Here is a 6000-nt window from a genome sequence, read left to right as displayed (position 1 = left end):
GAGAAAATTTATTGGCAAGATAGAACTATTTTTTACCCAGCCCTACTTACCCTGTGTATTCGAGGGAGAGTCTGGAATCGAAAAAGACCAGGTTCCATACATATAGGACAAACACAAGATATGGGACGAGCAGTTTCTTGAAGCGCGAATTCGATCTTATATATAGTCATCTTCTTTATTCTAAAAATGCACAGTAGAAAGGAATGTTAATTGGCTCGGCGAAGCTGTAGATTATAAAAAAGAACCTATCTTGTCAGGGCCCAAGACCCAAGTGGAACGCTCGAGTAATCGCCTCATGTCTCTTCATTGCATTTCGAGCCAAATCATTTCAGAAAATAGTGATTTGATTACATCATAAACTGTTAAGTTAGTAACTCAGACTAAATTGAATTACTTGTATAGTTGTGTGCAAACCAGTTGGCACAAACTCATCTGGACAAATAGGATAGGTTTAGCTTCACAACTTCAAGGATATCTTTCATCGATTCTAGGTTGTAAAGGTGATTTCAAAAAAGAAATGCACCTCTTTCCTATCGGAAAAATACAGATCCTTGCATCATAGATCAATCATCTTGTAGAACCTGTATTCCACTTTGATAGATATCTTACCGTGTCATAGGCTCCCTCCATTTCAATTTATGTGAATCTATTTGACTGGACACGAAATTTAAAAAAAAAAGACTTTAGGAAATAGGTTCACATAAATTGAAACGGATGGAGTAATATTTAGGGGTCGTTGGATAGGGTATATAAGAATAGTACTGAATATGGTATATTAGTAATGCTGAAATTATTTTTGATCGTCCGTTTAGTTTGGTGTATTAATAACATGCATTGCATAATTTTTTTAAAAGAAATTATTTGTTTACAAAAATACCCTCCACATTCTTTGGAAAGGATTTAGAAAAGGTTTTGAAAGTGTAATTTTGTCTTTATACATATTTATTCATGTATTAAAAATTATGGTGCTGCTAATATCATAGTTTGCTATGTATGAGAATAGTACTGAATATGGTGTATAACTATCAAATAAGAGATTACTAATATCAAAGCTACTACATACTATTGATAGCCAATTTTGCCCTCATATTTTAAAATATATTCCGTATACTTTCAAAATATCATTTTGCATTTACAAGGGTCATATAAGTACTTTCTATAATTTTTCATAATTTTTAAAGATTTTAAAATTAATTTCTTGCACTTAAATTGTTTAAATATTTATTAATAACCTCTTCAAATTATTTGTGATGACTTAATCATCCAAATTTATTGTTTACACCTACATATATGCTTTATAATATTCTACTTCATTTTTTTTAAATAATTACATCTACATTTTTTAACTATTTGTGCAATATTTCAATAATAGTCTATATTTAACAATTAATTGTATTTGTCATTTTATTTAAGGTCAAAATAATGTTTTACATTTTTATAATCTTCAATTATTATTTTAAAGTACTAAGATTCATAAATAGAATTTTTATATTTTTATTTAACTATTTTATTTAATTATTTTCTCTTAATTCCTTGTATTTAAAATCCAGCCCAATCCTAAGCCAATTTTCGGACCAAATTAATGGCCCAAGTACCCCAAACCTCAGCTCAATAACCCCTAACCCAATACCAGTGACCCACTACCTTATACCTGACCCGTCATTCATTAAATCCTGGCCATTAATCTAAAAAGATCAACGGCCCACAACCTCCCCTTAATTTTATTACCCAAACCCCTGAAACCCTAACCCATCTCTCCTCAAACGGTCGCACCAAAACACTCTCAACTTCCCCCCCTCTCTCTAAAGAAACCCTAGCAGCCGCCTCTCCTAATTCCCTCCCCTAATCCTCGTTGATAATGGGATTCCACCATTATTTGCTTACCATATATGTGTTTCTTCGCTACTGGTCACACGTTTATGGCATTACTTAGGTATTTGCCCAATTTTGGCAAGTATTATCTCTATATTTAGCTGGAATCGATCTCAATCTTGGAGATTGGACAATATTTAATCCATATACATGAAGGAAGGCCTGATTCTTCATACCAGTTGGCCGATTTTTGAGTATCGAACCCTAACTAGGGTTTGGAGTTTGATTTATTTTCTTTTTTGTTACTCTACTGATTGCATGTGATATTTTACTCGTTCTTGTTTGTGTTTGCTTGATATTTTTCCTTGATTACTCGCCTGATTCAACATTATATAAACTCCATCCCCTGATTCCCTTTTACGGACTTTTACAATCAGTGCATTATTCTCTCATTCTCATGTTTTATACTCTGAAACTTGAGACCTTCGTTGGCTGAAAGTGACGAGCTAAAAATACAACACAAAATTATGCTCGCTAGTCGAATATAATATAGAAAATATCGTATCCACAGGGATTGGAGTTAAATAGTATTTTCATAGTTTACAGCTTTATTGCTATTCAAGATGACCAACAATTTAGATTTGTGTGAATTAAAACTAACATTAACTAAAAGTCTAACTATTAGATAATGACAATTGCAACAAGAGTAAGCAAGAAGATATCAAGGGGAGAAAATATGGGTTGATGGGATAGGTGTAAGATACTTTTTCGGGAATTAACTCTAGTTGATTCACTTCTAAGGTTCAAGTGAGTCTCTCAAATTCACTTAGTTTTTAGTTCAATGTTTAGTAGAAACTCCTCTCTCGATTAAGTCTCAACCTCACAATATAAACTAAGTTAAGCTTAGTGAAGATATGCCAGAATTCGTAGTGGGTTGATTAGTCTTTAGGAGAACCTCTTTCGATTATCCTCCTAACTGGGTCTAAACAATAATTCAACTAACCTCTTTCGATTACTAAGAAGAATCAGCGAATTCAACCAACAAGATAATGCAAAACATCACAAATTATGCCTCTTTCGATTACATAAACATATGAATATATATGCAATAATAAAAATACCCAAAACAATTCAATACATACAAACTAGAGTTAATATCCACAAACAATTCTCAAAGCACCAAAACTATCAATCCCTAAGGAAGAATTACTCCATGGATATGGAGAAATTCATCACAATTAAGTTTAAGTTAAAGGAAAACATAAAACATCTAAACCCTTGTCTTGAGTGAGGATGAATGGTGAAATCCGTGTGCTCTTGCTTCTCCCTCTTCTCCTTAGCTTCCTTAGGTCTATATTATGTCAAAAGTCCCCAAAATACTATTTTTTTCATGTATATATACCAAGTAGGGTCGGCCCCAAATAAATACACCTTCTCCTACGTGAAATAGGACACTTTTCCTAGACAAGACGTGCGCGGCCGCGCACCTTGAAGTGTGCTCGCACACTTGGCCGCGCACTTTTCACCCTATTATGCCTCATATGCGCGGCCAGTGCGCGGCCACGCACGTGGGAAGCGTTATGTTGGTAATTTGTTAAAACCTAAAACATGAAAGTTGAAATTCGTTTAAATAGATTTCCAACGATATATTGTGGATCCCAAACAGAGTTACGAGCGAAGAATTATGTGCATTTTACTAGACACTGCGCAATATGCCTGCTCGATTCTTCATTTCGTTCCACTATCATCCGTTGATCCCCGAACACGATTCCGACTTAATCCTTGGGCTTTTACTCAGACTTTAAAGCTCCCGAATAGCTTGCATTCATTCCATAACATCTACATAGATCGGAATCACTCTTACAAGGCATAAAATACACAATTAGTGCAAAACAGTAGTGATTAAATCTCAACTCAATTAAAGTGTAGTAAATTAGAGTGTAATAATTGACTAAAATATGAGATTATAGCCTACTATCAATACTCCACACTTAAACCATTGCTCTTCCTCGAGCAATCAAATTACATTTCATAATGACACGACCTTCTTAAACAACTCTCATAATTGATCATACCAAGAATATTTAAAATAGACTAAGCACAATAGTGTAACATCTTAACCTCAAGAATTGACTCAACATACCACGCACCATTTACAGCTCGCTCACTTACTCCAACATAGAGGTCAAGCACTATCTTTCCTTAATAAATCAAGTGCCCTCACAACAAAAGAGAGTAGTTCCATACACCATAAAAATTTAGAACAATCAGGAACTCAAGATAGAAAAAATTCACTCACTCTCATAAACAGCATTCATATGCCACAAAAGATGAACCATAAGCTTGCCCGTAGTGTACTACTCTACTAATTGAGCTCATTCAGTAGGACTTTAATTGGTTGTAATGTAGGTTACGGGACGGGGGATACATTTAGATATAAGAGTGACTACACCTCCCTAAGCACTTTTAATACATACATTTTACCTTTCAAAACCCGACACTTATGTCAAACCATAACTCCACCTTAATATCATTATACATTAACTCTCACTTCTTTAAGCACAATTACATCAAAAGTTACCACTTATCAATGAATATTTTGCACAACAATACAACTATTCTTTTTCTTTTCCAATTTAAGTGGCTCTTACTTTTTGAATTTAGTGCACCTTCTTCTTATTTCATTAGTTCCACTCAAAAGCCAACCCAATCACCCCACACTTCAACTTTTAGAAAGTTCATACAATTTCAAGTGCTCAAGGGAGGTAAATGATTCAAAACAATGGTCAATTCAAACAAATGGGTAAGGCTTGTAATGTGGTTTCCAAAAAATAGGATTGCAGGCTCAACAGGGTTAACTATGATACATAACAAGTTGGTGGGTAAACTATATAGCTGGCTCAACAAAGAAACGCCTATATCACTTTCAAAACTGAACAAAACTACTATTTTGCTTTGCAAACACACGGGACAAGTTCTAGACATAAAATGAAATGCACAGAATACATCAAAACCTCACACACACATGGCACATAACTCATTCAAGATTGGATTATCAAGACACTCTAGTCAAAGTAGTTAAGCAAGGTTAAAATCATGCAGTTTAAGGTACTTACACTAGAGTTAAAAAAATTGAGCCTAAGTGTCACACTAAAGCATTCACTATTCTCAAGGCATGATAAAGTCAAGAGATATTGTTTCCAATTCAGATCACAGCACAAGTTTTCCTACTTCTAAAAACAAAACTCTAACTACACCCGGTTCAAACAAAACCCTTGAAAAAGAACCGCGGCACAAAGAAAAACCAAGGGGGAATTAATACACTAACTACAAAAGAAAATCTTTTTATCTTTTTCTTTCGACTTAATTCCCTCAAGAAACACGTTGAATGATATCCATCGTCGTGAAAAGTCAAAAAATTTAAAAATATTTATGGTTTTTTCAATTTTTTTTCTATCTACTAAAAAGCAAAAACTAATACATATACTCACAACATACAATTATTCTCCACCCCACACTTTAGTTGTGGCATGTCCCCATGATACATAATTAAAAAGCATAAGGTAGAGGAAACTTCCCTGAATCTCTAATCGGGGTCTGAATCAAAGTCGGTCTCCATTCCACGCGCCCGAACTAGTGCACACATCCACACAGACAACTTCTTCTCAGCCTTCTTGGGGTACACCCCACACTTATCTTTCTCAATAACAACAGCCTTCTTTTTCAAACTCTTCACCTTCCACTCAACACTTGCAATTGGCTTCTTCTTTTTCACTCCAGTTGCTACATTCATCTCAAACGCCACCGTCTCCTCACCCACTGCAATGCTCTATATATCCAGTATAGCTCTACCCGTTGCTAATAATGGTCTTCCTAGGATGAGGGGGACCTCTTTGTTCTCCTCAATATTCACCACTATGAAATCTACAGGAAATACAAATTTATCCACCCGTACCAAAACATCTTCTACTATCCCCCAGGTTTTATAGTCGTTTGGTCTGCCAGCTGCAAAGATATTGGCACCGAACTTATCTCTCTAATATCATTCTCCAGTTTCCTGTAAATAGACAATGGAATTAGATTAATTGAGGCACCAAAATCACATAAAGATTTATCAAAGTAAAGAGTGCCTAAAGAGCAAGGTATAGTAAAGGTCTTTGGATCTCAACACTTTTGTAGGAGTTTGTT

This window comes from Nicotiana tomentosiformis, chromosome 6, assembly GCF_000390325.3.
Source record: "Nicotiana tomentosiformis chromosome 6, ASM39032v3, whole genome shotgun sequence".
Taxonomy (NCBI): Eukaryota; Viridiplantae; Streptophyta; class Magnoliopsida; order Solanales; family Solanaceae; genus Nicotiana; species Nicotiana tomentosiformis.
Note: the sequence above shows the minus strand (reverse complement) of the source record.